This window comes from Triplophysa rosa, linkage group LG24 (genome assembly GCF_024868665.1).
Source record: "Triplophysa rosa linkage group LG24, Trosa_1v2, whole genome shotgun sequence".
NCBI classification, from domain to species: domain Eukaryota; kingdom Metazoa; phylum Chordata; class Actinopteri; order Cypriniformes; family Nemacheilidae; genus Triplophysa; species Triplophysa rosa.
In genome coordinates, this window is record NC_079913.1 from 4,055,826 (window position 1) to 4,075,265 (window position 19,440).

Genomic DNA, 19,440 nt, shown 5'->3' on the forward strand with positions numbered 1-19,440 from the left:
GGTGAATCATCACCATCACATCTCAACAATAGCCCATTAAGTTCCTCAGTTCCTAGCAGTTCCTCAGTTCCTATAGAACGCATGCGTTATTAACGCGTTATTAACAACAGTCCAGAGGTGAAGTCATTTATAAAATGTTAATGAAAGTTTATTGTTTTCATGTTGGCTTTAAGGAAGTGTTTATGAGCTTCATTAATATGCAGCAGTTCCTCAGTAAGCTCCGTGTTTGTTTCTGTCATTGTAAAATCTATATGCCACCAGCTATCATCCTCCTGGCGGCTAAGCATTTTCCATCAGTGTGGATGTAACTTTGCAGCGTCCTGATTTACAAAATCAAATTCTGTGAGTGAATAAGCAGTCAGCCAACACGCCGCTCGGAGAGGCTGATGGAGTGAGTGGGGTTTCATTTACACCGGGTAATGAGCTATTAATGCTTCTTTAAGGGCTCTCTCTTGACGATTATATGCCGTACGCCATCTGATTTGTTTGTTTGTGTACTATCCCGCCTCCTGCAGAGCTGAGCTGCGTCTCATATATACGACATATGAAGTGCACACTAGGTAGGGGTTAAGTGTGCACTGTGTTCAGAACCCTATGTTTATCTAGCTTGTGGTGTCTGGTTATTGTCTTGGAAATAAAGATGTTATTTTGCTTTCTTAGTAGGATTGAATAATTGTACAGTATAGTGTTTATTCTGTATATGTACATACTGCATATGTATTTCAAGTCTATGACCCGACACTGCAGTACGATGTATATATGAGGCGTGCTATGGGACAGGGTGAGTGTGAATGATTTGTATAAAGCTGTTAGTGTAAATTGTGTATAGTGGGACCCTCAGGAGGCAGCGCTCGTTCTGACAGCAGGAACACTGGCCAAGCGAGACAGAAAATCTCTTATGGGAAGGAAAATGATATTATCCCTCGCTGCCGTGTGCTGCTGTGATTATCATATATATTAGTGCATGGTGTGTTATAGCTGCAGGCCGATGCGGAGGGCTGCCGTAATGTGCAGACGCCTTGCACACTGGGACAGAAGAACAGACCTCACTCACTAGACTCTCTTTTAACATGCATGCACCTGCAACACCTAGTGAGCTATGTAGGCAGTATTTTAAGGGATTGTAAGCTGCCTTAACACCAAGGCTGTATTTAATTTGAAATAGTTCACCCAAATGCATCATTTGCTCACCATTAATATTGATAACAGGACTAATATTGCTCTGTGTACACAACTAAACAGAAATGTTCTTAATAGTTTTTTTAATATGATCATGCACTGAATAAGCAAGAATGTAAGTGTATAACGATATAAATTTTGTTGTCAATTGGGTATCTGTACTACTTAGGTGGAAATGGTCAGCATCATCTTTCATGGAAAATCAGAGGTTACCTGACATCATCACAGGACAGACTGATGTGAGGGTGAGTTATCCTACTGGATCTGTCTGCTGCCTTTGACACTGTTAACCACCACATACTCCTGTCGACCCTCAAGGCTATGGGTGTCTCTGGAGTGGTGCTACAGTGGTTCAGGTCTTACCTCACAGGTAGATAATTTAGAGTATCCTGGAGAGGAGAGGTCTCTGAGTCCCAACATCTCGACACAGGGGTGCCTCAGGGCTCAGTGCTTGGTCCGTTGCTATTTTCTATATACATGACATCCCTAGGCTCTGTCATTCGGAAACATGGCTTTTCCTATCACTGCTATGCGGATGATACACAACTCCACCTGTCATTTCAGCCTGACGATCCGACATCTCGCTCTGGATGAACGACCATCACCTGCAGCTGAACCTTGCTAAAACAGAACTGCTTGTAATCCCGGCCGACACAAAGATTCATCACAACTTCTCCATTCAACTGGGCTCATCAACCATCACATCTTCCAGAACGGCCAGAAACCTGGGAGTGGTGATCGACGATCAGCTTAACTTCACTGATCAGGTTCCCAGCACCACCCGGTCCTGTAGATTCATCCTCTACAATATTAGGAAAGTTAGACCTTTTCTATCCGAACATGCTACGCAAGTCCTAGTCCAGGCTCTTGTTCTGTCCAGACTGGACTACTGCAATGCGCTACTGGCTGGACTAACAGCTTGCACAACCAAACCTCTACAGATGATCCAGAATGCAGCAGCAGGAGTGGTCTTCAATGAACCGAAGAGAGCGCACGTCACTCCTCTCTTCATTAAGTTACATTGGCTCCCTATAGTCGCTCGAATCAAATTCAAGACTCTGCTCCTGGCCTACAAGACCACCACTGATTCGGCACCCCCTTACCTTCACTCGCTAATGCAGACTTATATACCTGCCAGATCCCTACTCTCTGCAAACGAACAACGTCTTGTGGTGCCATCCCAAAAAGGTAAAAAATCTCTCTCATTTACCTTCTCGGGATCGGTTCCACATTTATGGAATGATCTGCCCGCTGCTACAAGATCAGCAGATTCTGTAGCTGTCTTTAAGAACCGTCTGAAACCGTCAACACCTGACTGATCAGTTCTGGGCCCGTATTCATGAAAAATCTTTGCGCAAAGAATTGCTCCTAGTGACAAATTTCTAAGAAAATTCATAGAAATGTGGGCGTTTCCCCTTAAAATTATAGAAAATATCCTAGTAAAGAAAAAATTAATTCATAAAGCGTCTTAACCCTTAAAGAACTCTTAAGGTCAAACATTTTAGTAGCGAGGAGGACTTTTAAGAGACTGAAGAGTATCTTTAGCAGCAGAGAAAATGGACGAAACACGAAAAGTGAGAAGAAATGTGTTGCAATGCATGACAATTTCCATATTACTTTTAAGGTTTATGAGATTTTTTATGCTTATTGTTTTTTGTGTGTTTGTGTGTGTTCAACTTTTGATTATCTTGGTTTTGGTTTTCTTGCTTTGATGCAATGCAAATTGTAAAAGCGCTATAAAATAAAATTACATTGAATTTAATGACAGTGAGTTAATAAGACACAACACATTAGATCGTGCAGGGTTCATGTTTGTGACCGATCCTATTAGAGGCACGTTAACATCTCCAAGACAGCGCAGAAATGCCATAGCACCATAAATAGAAGAAATCACTACATTAACATATTTAGCAACTGGAGAAATGCAGCTGTGCAGCAGAGATGATTTGGTTCTGTCACAACCTTCTATAGTGATCACACAAACAATTACAGCACTTACAGAAACGTATTGTGTCACTGCTCATTTTCTATCAAATAAATTGATATTAACAGCATGGTGAATAAAAAAATAAAGAATATATACAGTATGCTGTATATATAGTGCGTGCGCATGTGTGTGTGTGTGCGCCTGTGCGTACGGTAAAACAGGAAAAAATACATGTACAATTTCGAACTAATGACCCTTAAAAGCCTCTTTTTCCTTCTTGGCCAACCAACCAATCACAGTCTTTAAAAGACTGTGTCATACATAGCAACGGGGTCACATAAAAGTTTTTGTCTTTTCCTTGCTCAGAGTTGCTCTCAGATTGGTCCTGAATCGATTTTAAGATAAGACTTAGAAGTTTTTAAGCTAAATTAAGAGCTTTCTTAGATGATTCTAAGAAGCTTTAAGAATATGGGCCCTGATTTATATCTATTCTACTCTTTCAAAAAAAAACCTTAGCTCTGTATTGTGGTAGGCTATATGAGACCAGTTTTCTTTTATTGCACTTATGCTTTTTGTTGTCCTTATGTTGTTCCAATTTCTTCCATTGTTTCCCTCATCTGTAAATCGCTTTGGATAAAAGCGTCTGCTAAATGTACATGTACATGAATTTTCATTTGTGAGTGAACTTTTCCTGTAATAGCTGTGGGTGTGAATGATGTGAATATCGCGACCCTGAGATGGTCAGGAGTGCATCACTGCCTGTGATTACATGCTCAACGATAATCCCACAATATTCCTTGCACTTCATCTTTTAAATCCCGTTTATTTCCACTGATTGAGTCAATTTAGAGAATATGCCCTTTTATGCCCTTTCTGTGTCTGTTAAAAGCCTTGACTGATCACAGCACTGAAAGATGCCAATCTTTATTATAAGCATCACTTTCTTTCTTTTTGCTCTGATAGGCTGTTTTATCGTACAGAAGACATATGTGTATTGTATACATGTTGTAGTTCCTGTTTTTTTTTGTATAGAAATGCAGAAGTGAAAGTGTTTAGAGAGAATGGCCTTTTCATGTCACCAAAAAAATGTCTCTCTTTCTCTCAACAGGTAGTGGTCAAGCTTTTGTTGAAACTAGTAACTTTGTATTAGTACCTATTGCATTATTACTGTATGACATGTCGCTTTATTGCACCCTGAACTCTCTGTAAGTCGCTTTGGATAAAAGCGTCTGCTAAATGACTAAATGTAAATGTAAGTCTTTAGATATTCACAGTGATAATCAGAACGCAGATGAGCACTGCTATCATTTTAAATCTCAGTTTCTCAAATGAGGGGTTATTCAGATTCTCTACACAGCACTGTATGAGTCACCTGATGGCGGAGGATCATACTCACAACGCTGAGTATGTGTGATGGATTTTATGCTCTTTTTCTTCAAAGATCTGATGAGAATAAACTCATCAGAGTGTCCGCACACACACCGTTCACGCTGTAGACCAGCACATGTGTCTGTTTATGTAACAGGTCTGTTTGTTGTCTGTGTGTCTCTCTGGTGTGCAGGGTTTCGGAGCTCAGCGAGGGGAAATGAAGAGGTTTTGCGCTCTCGGCAGACAAGTTCTGCGGCCGCAGGATTAACTAATGCGATTAGCTGCGTCTCACAATCAGCCTCACTGAATGCATGTTGTAATTACTGCACCTCAAGTAGAAGGAAGGTGTGTGTGAAAGATTACGGCAGGTGAGTGGCGGCCTGTGATCGATCCGCATATTGCTCATCAGCACACGTGACCAGAACTCCATATCAAATGACTTCTGAGCTGTTGATGTGGGTGTGTGAATGAGTTTCCTCACTGTCCAGATCAGTTGTCATATTACCATCCAGATTTGTTAATACTGTTTATTTGAAAATTGAAAATGACATATTAAGCATCCTAATGATGCTCGGCATGTTAATGTCCTTTGTCTAAGACGCCGGTTTTATAAAATAACAATATGATAAAGATGTTCAAGAAATGATTACTTTTATTAATAATAATCAATACAGATAGATTGTTCTGTTTTGCAGTATTGCAACGTGTAGTTTTATTTTAAATAGGTCGTTTTTAGAATGTTTTGGCTTGCTGTAGGGTCACGGTTGTGTAAACACTGGCTATTTTAAATTTCTCCCTTCATAGTGAGTCCAATGGAAAAAGTTAGAGAAATAGAAAAAAATATTATGTGAATCCTAGTATAGTAGAATGTTTTGGACAGAAACCCTCAGCAGGCGCTCCCAATGGAGGACAAACACAAAACAGAAGTACTGAATTTGAATACTTAAAAAATAAATCAGAATTGGGTCATTTAGACCTCATTTTAATTTTTACAATTAAACATTCAGTGCAAGTTAAAAATGAAGAAACGCTTCTGAATTATTTGAACTCAACTGTCATTTCATTCTATTGCATGAAAACCAAATTAAAAGCTTGCCATTCTGAAAAATTTACTTTAAGAAAATAACTTTTTGTAAAGATGAGATTCTACGTTTTTTGGTACTTCCTAACACACCATGTGAGTTTTCTCGCGTGTCGACCGTAAGCTGCCAGAAGTCTGATAGCCGCACGCTAACGTTTGATTGAATTATCCCTCAACATGAGATGGCAGTAAACAGTTATTCCTCCGCTGTCTCACCCCTGAGCGATGACTTTCATCCTCTCACATGTCATACAGACACTGACCCTCGTCTGTCGCTGTGACGGCTGTGGCCTTTTGCTCATTTACAGCTCTATATTTCTGAGGGGAGGCCTGCGAAGCGCTCTCTGTTGAATGCACGCCCGTTTATAAATATATATTAGCTTGAGCACATGGTGCGCACTCAGATTGAAAACTCGTACCTGCAAAGATTGCCTGCTGTGAAGTTCATTCAGGGGAGGGATGCCATTTCTCCTCCCCGTCTCCTCCAAAGAACGCATCCTATTTTGAGGTATGAGATATAAGCGGACCGAGTAAATGTTTGAGAGTAACGCAGTCTTCATTTCTTTAGGATAGATGGTTTTCTTCTGCTATTCACTTGTCTGAGTGGATTTTTTTAGGTGTTTACCTTCAGTAAAGCTCAGGTTGCTTTCATATCGAGGGGGAATGGTAGCCAGTCAGTCGAATCAGACTTTGTTCACATGTGCGTCAGGCGGTCTGTGGGTTTGCTGTCTGTGTGTGTGTGTGTGTGTGTGTGTGTGTGTTGCTGCTAGACACCTGCACTGTCATCCTGACTACAGAGTATCATTACACACTCATTATACACCTGTGTACAGGGTGCAGGTCAGAGAGCGTGCGGTCAGCTCACATGAAAGCTCTGTCCTTCACAGCAGACTAATGCTGTTCACTTCACCGCCTTCATTCTGTCAGTTCATATCTTCAGGGAACGTGGGCTAAAAAACTACATCTAATGCGATTATTCACGCCATAACAGAGTAGATTTTTATTATATAATTATTAGTTTTGACTCTAAAGCCGTGCTTAAAGATGTTGTAAAATGCCAGATTTCTACCTTGCTTAAAGCTTCCCCTCTCTGTCTCCCATCCTGTTTAAAACCAAATTTACAGGTTACTTCATGTATTTTTCGTTAAGCAGGTCGAAACAGCACAAATTATAAACCATTATTAAAAGCTTCCTGTTGTGAATTGGGGTGAGTAGACAGTTTTCAACAATGTTTTTATATAACTGATTTTCATTTTCAACCCTTTTTCTACGGAAAAATTTAACAAATTCAAAACATACAGTGTACAGTAAGTTAGAATAATAATTTATATTTGTTTGTTTTTTTGTCTATAAGAGCAGTAAGCAACTAAGCGTCATGCAATGCACTGTTTTCATCATGTTCTGCTCACTCTAAAAGATGTTTTCATGATGCCACCGTTGAATTCCAACATGAATCTATTACAAGGTGACTCTCTGGTGTAACCACAGGGTAAGAGACGGTTAACAGGCCAATAAACCAGTAACCTTCCTGTTATCAACCCTTTGTGATGTCACGTTTTAGCTCATGAATTTTATTTACTGAAGGTCATGCACGCTGGAGCGCTCAAAAACACGGCTAAATAATCTCCATGAGCCAAGCCTTAAACACGTATGTTGCTCTCTGTAATGTACTTAGGTCGATGTGTTTGTTTGTGTGTCATCTCTAAACGCAGTAAAGTTGAATTATGGATTTGTGCGATGAGATGCCTCTGGGAAATGTGTGTTTTTCCAGCGTGCCAGGAAATGGAGTGGGTGGACAGGATTCTGATTAGAGCCGCAGCTAAGATAGAGCGACACATCTATGGTTTCTATATCCGTCCATGAACAGAGAGAGACGTGCCTTATCATAGACGAGGACAGACACCCTGTACACTCCACTCACTCTGTATCAGTCAGCTGAGGACCACACAAACAAACACACACACTAGTGGTGATAGCGTGCATTTATCAACCGCTGACACCGTTGCATTCATATACTGCTGCTGGACTGCATGTTTTCTCTTTATTTTTGTCTGCATCGTGTCTGAGCTCATGGTAATATGGTGAGTGCGTGTTTGTGACACTGTCCTGCGTGAGCGTCACGCATGCCGAAACGGTATGTTGCATAAATGCGTAAAAGGAGATGTATCGTCTTTTTTCCTTCTCAATTTCCCTCAGGTTGATTAAACAGCAGCAGGATCAAACCAGAGCTGAATCACAAATCAATTTCTGAAGAAACTAGCTGCGTTCTAGCATCTTTAACCACATCAGCCTGTGGGAGACGGATTGCACAGAGCATCATGCGATAGAATCGTCACTTACAAAAACAATTTTTGGGGGGGAACTATAATTTTTTATTTCTTTAAATTAAAGGGATAGTTCACCCAAAAATATATAATGTCATTTACTCACCTTCGAGTTTTTCCAAATGTAAAGTGTAAATTTCTTTGTTCCAGTGAACATGGAAATATGACAATATTCAGAAGTGCCCCAGAACTGTTTGCTGTCCTACATTCTTCAAAACGTCTTCTTTAGGGTTCAACAGACCAAAAAAATTGTAATTTTTCCTACTATGGTATTACTACAGATGGGAGGCAAGATCTGTTGGGTTATAAACATTCTTCCAAATATCTTTATCTGTGTTCATCAGAACAAAGAAATTTATACAGATTTGGAACAACTCGAAGGTGAGTAAATGATGACAGAATTGTTATTTTCGGGTGAACTGTACCTTTAAACTTGCCTGCACCATGGTGTATATACAGTACATGCATATATGCTGTATTTTATACATAGTGAATATTACATCCCAGTGTCAGTGTTTCTGAGGGTTTTGTGTCTTTGCTTCAGTTCTGAATGAGAAAAAATACTATGAGCTCACACACAGCTAATGAGAGCATGCTGAGTGTGTTTAGTCTGTGTTTTATGTGTGTGTGTGTGTGCGTGCGTGCGTGCGTGTGTGTGTGTGTGTGTGTGTGCGTGAGTGCGTGTGTGTGTGTGTGTGTGTGTGCGTGCGTGTGTGTGTAGGGATGGATGAGGCTCCATCTCTCCCTGCTGATCTCACTTAAACCTTGAGAGAGCTTGAACTGAGATTTTCTGCCGGCTCCTTTCGAAAGGCCCGTTAATGATTTAGACTTGTGTGTGCGTGCGTGTGTGTGTGTGTGCGTGTGTGTGTGTGTGTGTGTGTGTGTGCGTGCGTGCGTGCGTGCGTGCGTGCGTGTGTGTGTGTGTGTGTATGGCGAGCATCCACCCGTGCCACAGTGTTTCTCCCTCTTTCATATTTCATGAAAAACCAAACACTGAAGGGGAGAATGTGTGAAAAGCACCTTTGTGAGTGTGCTTGTTTGTCTCTGCATGAGTCGTGATCTATCATTACCAGCATATAGGTCTCATTCTCCAGTAACTATGGTGATGAGCCACCCATTAGCTGATGATGATGATGGAGATGATGATGTCATAAGGTTTGAGATATGCTGAATAGGTGCCCCGAGGGTCCTAAAGACCTCCACACCTGAACTCATCTGACCATTTTTATTAGATTTAAATTTGTTAGGTTTTGTCTTTTATCAAAATAGATATACAGTAATGATTTAAATGTCTTAACTCTGATAATATCACTTCTGTCTAATATTTTGTTTTTCTATGATCTTGTCACAGTGCATTCTGGGATTGCCTGCTCCCCAAAATATTTATGTGAAGACCTTTGGACTGTGATTGTCATGTGATGTTAACTCTACTGAATATTTATTATTGTCAAAACAGTGTCTTCTGTCTCTGAACATCACTTTCGTTTTGTCTCTCATCACTAAGCTATCATACAGAGATTGGTTTTCACCATCCAGTCAATTTTTAATAAAACTTCTGGTCTGTCGTTTTTCTTTAAATGTGTTGTTTCACATTATAAAATGGGTTGTTAACAGCGTTTCATATTGACTTTAAATGCTGTCTAGGTAGATGGCTCACTAGATGAACTATTGACTATTTGTTAAATGTGTTTCTGTGCTCATAGGCGGATGTTGCTGTAGCCAGCAGTGGATGAAGTGTCCATCAGTTATGACGACAGGTGAGTGTTTGTGTAAAATTCATTGCGATTCCAGAAATGTCAATGAAAGGAGTGATTTGTAAATGTGCTTTGATTTTTATTCAAACAAACACAGCATACTTTGTTTTACCTAAGCAACCACATTGCTTTCTGAAGATCAGTTCTGAAATGGATTCCTGTAACACATTCCAAAAATGTTGAGACGGGTGCAATACGGGACTAATAACTAAATGATTGCCATCAGATGCGATGACAAATAATCCAGCACTTTCAAAAAAAAATTTCTCAAAGACAGATTAGATAGAATTTGGGGCATTTCATTCTCTACAGTACACAATATAATAAAAAGATTTTAAACAATCTGTTGAATAAAGGGCAAGACATCAGACATCACTGTCTCAAAAAAACGGTCATGCACCTTTAAGTGATGTTGTGACATAAGAATACATCAGTCATCACTTTTTACTGCTATTTCCACAGACTTTGCTATGCAAAGAAGCCATACATCAACACTTCACAAGCACCGCTGACTTCTCTAGACCCGGTTTCATCTGAGACAGAAAGCAGAACATTGGATTTGTGGTCCGACGAGTCCACATTTCACATATTTTTGGAAAAACAACCATCGTGTTCTTCACGCCAAGAAGGAAAAAGACCATCCAAGCTGTCATCACCATCAGGTCCAAAAGCCAGCGTCTGTCATGATGCGGGGGTGTGAATGGGGGAAAATCCAATGCTAAACTTAACCAATTTTTGCGAAAATTGACCAAAGACTCGATTGTCCCAGCTTTTCCCTGGTGTGTTTCAATCATCTGATTTAGGTATTTTAAAAACATTACAAAACAATTACAATTAGATCTTAAAACATGAAATAATGTGTTGTTGTGTTGAACATAGCACAGGATGAACAGAATTTATAAATCACTCTTTTTAGTTTGTATTGCTGTTTTGGACACTGTTATTTTTGGAATTGGGATTATACAAGCACTAATGATTTGCTACTCCGTTTTTGTTCTGTATATGTATTGGAACACACCGTCATGAGACTTTAACAACACGTTGCTAGGCTGCAAGAAAGAGAGACGAAGATAAAGATGTCACATTATCTTAAAGTTTTGCAGCCCGTTGAGTTCTTTCACACGTTCTGTTCATTCACATTCTCAACTAATTGACAACTAGGTCAAACAGAGATGGGAAAAATACACACACACTCAAAAATAGCAAAGACATAGGGAAGTTTTCATACGTTGACATTTAAATCCTAATTAAAGGAGATGATTCTAGAGAGGCCAGTAACTCTTTACACTTACACACACACACACATATTTTGTCTCTATTATGTGTGTTTGTGTTATCACACATGAAGACCATCATATCAGCAGTGATTGTCTGAATGTTCATTTAGCAGCGAACGAGACTCAAGCACCTCTTGTGCTCTAAAATAAGACCCTGGCACTCTTCAGCACGCAACACGACTCGCGTCATCTGCCGATACAAACGTTACATTTAGATACAGACAAACAAGAAACAATCATCCATATTGAGTCCCACGCAGCTATATTTACCTGCTTTCCATTTCATATTCTTTATAATCTGCCGTTACAATTACCCCTCTCACCGTATAAATGGCTTTCAATCATGAATATTTAATTTGTATAATGCAACATATACATAAATCATGTTTGTTCAGTGTTCTCATTTTTTGTCATAATAGCCTGTATGACATTATAATTCTTATATAAGTATATCGTGACCACTGGTGTCAGAAACATCTATTATGTGCCGTATGATGCTTTGTTTGACAAACAGACGGAAACTAAATATTCACAGAATATCTCTGAGCTCAAAAAAATCTCCTTTTTTACTCAATGTTTTGTATAAGGAACATGAAGACGACTTGCATCAGTCATTGTGAATAATTCAAAAAAATCCCACATATAAGCTTAAAAAAAAGAGAATTTAACACTGCAACAGAAAGTTAAATATTAAGGTGAATTGTTTGTTAAAGTTAGTTTTTCTGTCTCTTTCTGCTGTTGTCTGACACTCAGTAAATCATTCAGTTGTGTTGTGAGCTGAACGAGAGTTGTACATGTGTTAGATTGTGTTTGTTTGTCTGAATTGTGGGCGCAGGCCGCAGGTGAACCCTAAACAATAGTGTGTGTGATGTGACCTGTGTGTGTGTTTGTGTGTCCTGCGACGTTCCCATCAGCACAGCATTGAGAGGCACATGTTACTACAAGCTCTTCAATTTACTGCTGTCACAGAAATCAATACAACCATCGCACGCACACTCACAACTCACTTTACTGACCATCAGATTAAAGTCTCTCCAAGAAAACAAGAAAAAAAACTATAAAAATCTTTCGTGTCCTATTTTTTGTGCAGTTTACACCAAAGTTTAAACCACTTTACAAAACCATCTTTTCAGAATTTTTTACAGGAGTACATTTTGTAACTGCACCAGAGATGTACAATTGTGTACAATGAAGACTTCGTAAGTGTATTTTATCATGTTGCCCTTCCAGATTATTTTCTTCTGTTTTTCACACACAGATAAAAAATAAAAGCTTGGTACCAGCGTTTGCATGCACACAAACATTACATCACGAGAGGTGGAGCATCAACATTTCACGTTAGGAAAAATGTGACGCAATATGGCTGTAGTGTCTTACTTCATGCATGTACAGTACAGTACTTTCCCGTCGGCAATGAATATTTTTGTTGTGTATGTGTTGAATGATTTAGAATGTGGCACACTTACATTTACATTTATTCCTTTGGCAGATGCTTTTATCCAAAGCGATTTACAAGTAGGAGAGCATATAAACATTTTGTCAAGACGCTAAACAGTACCGTTGGTTTACAAGGCCATGCTGCTAGGAGGATTACAGCTGGAGTAAGCAAAGGAGAGAATAATAGACAGACAGACAGACACAGTTATTGGTTAGTCAAATGAATCCGGAACAGGTATGTTTTGAGCAGTTTTTTTGAAAGTTGTGAAGGATGCTGCAGTTCATTCCACCGCAGGGGAACCGAATGAGTAAAGGTTTTTGCAAGCGATTTGGTGCCTCGCTGTGATGGAACAACCAGGTGTCGCTCATTTTCAGACCGAAGATGACGGAAGGGGATGTAGACCTGGAGCACTGAGTTGATGCACTGGGCGAATTTGCCGTTATCGTTCTGGAGGCCAGCGTCAGAGATTTAAACTTGATGCGGGCGGTAACTGGCAGCCAGTGAAGTGAAATCAGGAGGGTTGTTTCAGGGGTTCTTTTAGGCTGATTGAAAACTAGATGTGCAGCTGCATTCTGGATCATTTGCAAGGGCTTGACTGCATTGGTTGGAAGGCCGGCCAGTAGAGAATTGCAGTAGTCCACTTCTTTTCTCTTAAGTTTTAAACCTGTGATAACCTTCTCTATCCATCTGTTTGTTTTCTATTTAGCAGACTTCACCGCAGACCTAACAGTAGATTTATAAACGCTGCCTTATCTGACCGGCTCAAGGACACAAGATGTTGAGATGAAACTCTGCAGAGGTGAGTGTGTGTCTTCAGGGTTTGAACCCAGGATCCTTGCGTTGGCAGGGCCGGTCTTAAACCACTAAACCAATTATTAATAATTAAGTGTGCATATATAATGTGTGAAATGAAAGCTCTTTATTATGTCATACTTGCAGAATAGTGAGGATATGATTGTGTGTACAGTCTCGTAGAGTGTGTGTGTGTGTGTGTGTGCGTGCGTGTGTGTGTGTGTGTGTGCGTGCGTGCGTGCGTGCGTGTGTGTGTGTGTGTGTGTGTGTGTGTGCGTGTGCGTGTGCGTGTATGTTCTTGAATTCAGAGTTTCTCTCTGCAATATATAGTGCGTCTGTGGATGGTTTCATTCATTATTAATATGTGGGAGAAAGTTCTGGCACCTGGGCTGAGGTCTTCAAACAGTGCTGCTCCAGAATGGAAGGATCTGGAGTGTGTCTGTGTGTGTGTGTGTGTGTGTGTGTGTGTGTGTGTGTGTGTGTGTGTGTGTGTGTGTGTGTGTGTGTGTGTGTGTGTGTGTGTGTGTGTGTGCGTGTGTGTGTGTGTGTGTGTGTGTGCGTGTGTATGTGTGGTGACAGTCAGGAAAAACATCCTTCCATGCATTTACACTGCATTTTACCTTGTTAATAAGTTATATATGACATGCACATTTTACAATATTTCACCAGTTAATGAGGTGTGCGTGTCAGTACAGTGACATTACAGACTGGCAGCTGCGTAAGATTCAGTTTGAATGATTCAGTTCTTCTGGGTTTCTTAAACTAACACACAATGCACACGATGGATTATTAGTTTGATCAATATTATTACCTTCATATCTCTGCGTGTTTAACAAGAGTGTTTACAGTATTTACATTGAAGCATCTGCAACACTTACACATACAGCCTAACAGTGAATACTGTATGTAGGAAAATAAATGTAGATAAATACGATGGCATGATTATTAATAATAAACAGTCGGTTTGTAATAAATTGTGGTTTTACATGTTGTGGCATATTACATTCTCTAACACATTGTAATAGAGCCATATGCTTATAATGTTTTTTTATGTATGAAGTTATATTAATTAGGCTGTTTTCCCAGTTCAAGTTTTTGCTCCAGCTATAATTGAGAAAAATGTTGGTAGCACATAATGGCAACCGTCACAATTTTCTCTAAATGTTGAAAGAATAAACTGTTTTTATCTCCTGATTTTATTGCAGTCATGATTCAACTCTACAGACAGTCATTTAGAAGCACTATGTAATTTCCATTTACTTGAAACAATATTAAAATTCATTTACATGTCTTGTTCAGAAAAGTTTTTGCATATTTTAATTAAACACTTCAAAGCTCTTATATAGTAATTAAAATATTTGTAATACATTTGTGTACATTTGTGCTGTCCAGTGTACATTTACGCTTTTAGTGCTCTTACTACAGTATAAGCAAAGATTATGTGAAGCGCTTGCACGGATTTATTGAATAGATCTGCTTTTCATTTATTCATGAATCAGACAGCAGTAATGTGAGAGAGAAAGAGAGAGACGAGTAATCTCAGCTTGTCAGTTTGTCAGTTTGGTTGCACAACACAATTATATAGTGTGAAAACAAACACATAATGTGCAACAGATTTCAAGCATTTGAAGACACAGCTTAATGATGGTCATGTTATCTCAAGAAGTTTGTGTGTGTGTGTGTGTGTGTGTGCGTGCGTGCGTGCGTGCGTGCGTGTGTGTGCGTGCGTGCGTGCGTGTGTGTGATGCAGAAAAAACGACATTACTCTGTTGTGGCTCAATAGATGACGTTTCTTATAAATATTTAATGTTTCTCCTTAAATTCCACACAGTTTAAATGGTTTTTGACATACATCTTTGGGTAAAAGTGTCTGCTAAATGCCTAAATGTAAAATAGAGCTATAAAAATGATTATTGATTGCATAGCATGCAACTATTTCAGAAATTATTAAATTAATTTACATCAAGTTCAAAACTTTTGATTTTCAGTCTTTTCATGAGACTAATTTCAGAAGCTGGTGACTTGAGAAGTCTCCACGTGCTCTTCTTTTAATATCACTGTACAGAAAGAACATTAAAGAAATGTTGTTTGTGCTTTGTCAGGAAATATGTTCAGGACTATTTTTTTTTGTACGCATGTCACACGTTTGGATTGTTTGATTTAATGTTGTTTCTCTTGTTAATGTTTGCAGCGGAGTGTTTTGCTGGTGTGACTCTAGTTGGCGGATCTCCTGCGGCTGCGAGACATTAAACGCCTGCTGTTCTCTTTCAGGTAGTCTAGATGTTTTGTTTAAACACTGTCTTGCATTTGGGGCTTTGTAAAGGGATGTTCCATGTTCAAAACAAGCTTTATGGACAGCGTTTGTGGGATGCTGTGCTTTACCACCAAAAATAAATGTATCTCCGTTTGAAAAACAAAAATAAAAAAATGTGCTTTTACAGTGATGGAGATACTTTTCCATTACTGTATTTGGACACTTCACAGTTTAAATAAACATTTTTTACATCTGAGTTTCACGCTTTTATATCTAGTACAAGTGCATTGATGTTTGATGCTTTTAAATGATGTTGAGCGCAGTCTTCTGTGGTTCACGCGTGTGATAGCGAGTAAATCATCTTTCCACAGAGCATCTGTTTAGATGAATCTGTGTGGAATATTAAAGCGCAGTTTTAAACTCTGTACATGAATCCCTCTTTCAGAACTGATGGAAGCAGCCGCGTCCAGGGATGAATATAATCTAATAACACCATGGGCTTTACACACGCTCAAATGAAAGCAATTAAAAAGCCTGCGTCTGCGCAGACCCCTTCCCCTGAGTGTGAGTTTACATGAGCTTTAGCTGCGACTGCCCTCCCACACATTGAAACTGTCTGTCTCTCTCTCTCTCTCTCTCTCTCTCTCTCTCTCTCTCTCTCTCTCTCTCTCTCTCTCTCTCTCTCTCTCTGGCATTAGGGAGAGATTGAGGAATTCACACATGTGTCAAATACAAGGCCCGCGGGCCAAATCCGGCCCGCCCCCTCGTTTTATGTGGCCCGCGAGAGCTTACAAATTATTGTATTGTTATTATACATTTTATGTCCACGACCTGAAAATGCAACTCAACTTTATTACCTACGCGATGACGACATCTAGCCAGTAGGTGGCAGTGTCCGTATATATCGCAGAAATAAGACCCTCCAGTGCGATCAGGTTGTTTCTTGTTTCACACTGGAGGGGCTTATTTCGCGATAACAGCCGGCTGCTTGTACATTATCCCGCTTATTACGCGGGATACTTGCCACATGAGAAAAAAACTTGACATGAAATGTGAATTTGAAATATTTTATTAGCTCATTTTTACTGAATGCAGACCTAACAGGAAAAGCTGTTTACTTTCGGTTTTAAGGTAAGAAACAACGTTCAAATGTTACGAACATTCAATTTGGTTTAATAATTTGTAAATATAATGTCATATATATTATTAAAATACATAATTATATTAAATTTGTCAAAAAAACCTGTCAAAATTATTTGTTGCGTCCGGGTTACCCTGTGTTATTAGTTTTGAGAGGTTATCTGGGAATAACGAACCTGCAAATGTCGCGACTGGCCAATCAGAATCAAGCATTCCAACGAGCGGTGTAATAAGTGAGTGATATGATATAAATATTAATTAGACACATCGTGTCAAACAAAGAAAAATTGATGCAGAGTGGAGGCTATTTCAAGAGGGATGGGAAAGCAAATACATGTTTGTGCTTAATGGAAACAAACCAGTGTGTCGTCTTTGCCAGGAGGCCATCCCTGTTAAAAAAAACAGCATATGCTGGTTTGGTATGTTTTGATGCTGGTTTGTGCTGGTTTAGTTGGTCTTTAGCTGGTCATGTGCAGTCCATAGCTGGTTTAAGATGGTCCAACCAGCATAAAAACATACCTAACCCAGCATATACTGTTTTTCTCAACAGGGGTGGCTGTGCTCAAAGAATACAGTACAATTCACGTCGGCACTTCGAAACCAAACACAGAGCAAAGTATGCTAACCTTAGCCACCTAGAAAAGCAACAAAAGGTACAAGACTTGAAAAAAACTTTCATTTTTTGGCAGAATTTGTTTGCAAATGCTTCTGCAAAAAGTGATGCAGCCGTGAAAGCCAGCTTTATTGTGACTGAAGAAATCGCCCGAGTTACCAAGTGTTTTTCAGAAGGTACATTTTTAAAGCAGTGTATGCTGAAGATATGTGAGCAAGTGTGCCCTGACCAGAAAGGCCTTTAAAAATGTTAGCTTGTCAAGAAACACTATGCAGACCGACTATGTGTTCATACAGAAACATATCTTTTTTTTTTTAAATAAACTGTACAATAGTTGTACACTTGAATACACTTTATTTTACTGGTCTTTTACTGTCAAAACTAGGTATTAATTGAGTTATTACCAAAAGGAGTAATTAAATGCAGATGTAATTATGCAGTGTGATAAAAGAGTGGATACATTTATATAGTCTTACGGTTACAACCGGCCCTTTGAGAGCAACCATAATACTGATGTGGCCCGGGATGAAATCGAGTTTGACACCCCTGCGAGAAGGTTGTTGGGCTGAATCTTTGAGATAAAGAGACTGTATGTATCATATGTTAGACGTGCACTCCTCATTGAAACGGTGTGCGTGCGTGCATGGGCTGTAAGTTGTGCATCATTAATGTTAAACCAAACCATAACATGTGTTCCAACCATGTTAATTTTGTCCTGTTGTGTTTTTTGTTGCCCTGAGGAAGCTGTAAAATCTGATTCGTCCATAACCGCATTTCACATAACTACATTAGGCATAAATGTAATAATATAAATTTGTGCTTTGCTATTCAGTATAGACAGAAAAATCACTTTATTCTGAAAACGCTATAACCAATAAACAAATACAGGACGTCCCCAGCTTACGGGGACAAATTTGCTTTTAAAGTGTAGCTAAGTGAACCCACACACAATGTTAATGCAAACAGCATCCTTTGTGAAAACTATATTAAACCCGCAGTGGTGTGTTTGTTGTGTGTTGACATTTGCCGCAGCCCTCGGGAGAGCACGTGCCGTGTGCATTCCATTAGTTTACATGCGTCTAATGCTTGGTAAATCCCCATCCAAACCTCCAGATGTAGTAATGCAGCGTTTATCTTCAAACCGTGCTGTGCGTCTCAATTATACGAGAGCTCTCAGTTTAGCTTCAGTTCTGTTCAACGAGTGCTTGATCATTTCTTTGTAAAACTATTCTTACAAAAATTCACATTGGATTCAATAAGTCAGCTTATGCACGAGTGGTTTTACAAACCATTTACACAAATTACTTTTGCTCCTGTTTAATGAATGAGGCCCAGTGAGACTGAGAGCGAGAGAGAGAGGGGCAACACAAAACCGCATGAAAAAATAAATAGGCATTTTTCACGTCTTTGTGTAGCAACAAAATTACATTGATCAGTCCAGTTCTTGACTGTGTTTCTGTCTAAAGATTCGGTCAGAAAGACTCACCGATCTGTCCTGATCTCATGAGTTATTGATTCGAATCCATCTACTCAATCAAATCAGTTTGTCTTTCTTCTAGACTACTAAAAGAGTCACAAATGGATTTATTATGGAAGCAGAATTGTACGGTATCTTGTGATTCCCGTGTCTTTCTCACACACAGCTGCACATAAGCGAAGCGCTTTAACTCCACGGCCCCTTTTATCACTCAATTAAAAGTGCCCTCGTTGACTTTCTCCTTGCTGAGAGGCTCTCATGTGCAGATGAGAGAGTCGACGGCGGGACTGAAATAATTGAAATGCAATCCTCTCATCTTTAACTACACTTCATGTCACAGAATCGTCACTTCAGAGGTCATTTAATTTTTCCCTCATGACCGCGTGTTGAGTTGAGTTTGTTGAACAATTGAGTTGTTCATGACCTTTTACACTTAACAATGTCTGTTCTGTATGTAAACCACCTTTAGGTGTTAGCGTTACTCTCCTTCACAAGATCAAAAAAAAACGCAACACGTCCCCATTCGAGGCAAACATGAAAACACGGTCTGGTGGTTTGCTGGGAAAGCTGTTCTCCCGAGCGTTGTGTGGTGCAGGAACATTTGTGGGTTAATGAGGTGACTTTGGGATTAGCATTTTTCATGTCACAACAGTACCACAGATGCTAGCGCAGGGCATTGCCATAGCAACATCTGTTCCATACCGGCCCGCTCCAGGGCAGGTGTGTTGTAATGGTCACCGGAGCCGTGACACCGGGAGACCCTGAAGGGAGTGACCCTTTAATAAATTGCTTCTGCTGCTCTCACACGCCATGGCC

General features: G+C 39.7%; 1 protein-coding gene and 1 long non-coding RNA gene across 3 annotated transcripts in view; one reads left to right on the forward strand and one right to left on the reverse strand.

The window, feature by feature from the left end:
- chrm2a (cholinergic receptor, muscarinic 2a) overlaps window positions 1-19,440 on the reverse strand; it is a 54,599-nt gene that overhangs the window by 20,173 nt on the left and 14,986 nt on the right. The window lies entirely within an intron of this gene.
- On the forward strand, window positions 10,104-15,984 carry LOC130547599 (uncharacterized). The gene is made up of 3 exons (XR_008961902.1): window positions 10,104-10,436; window positions 13,058-13,147; window positions 15,332-15,984. It is a non-coding gene; the product is annotated as an uncharacterized LOC130547599 (long non-coding RNA).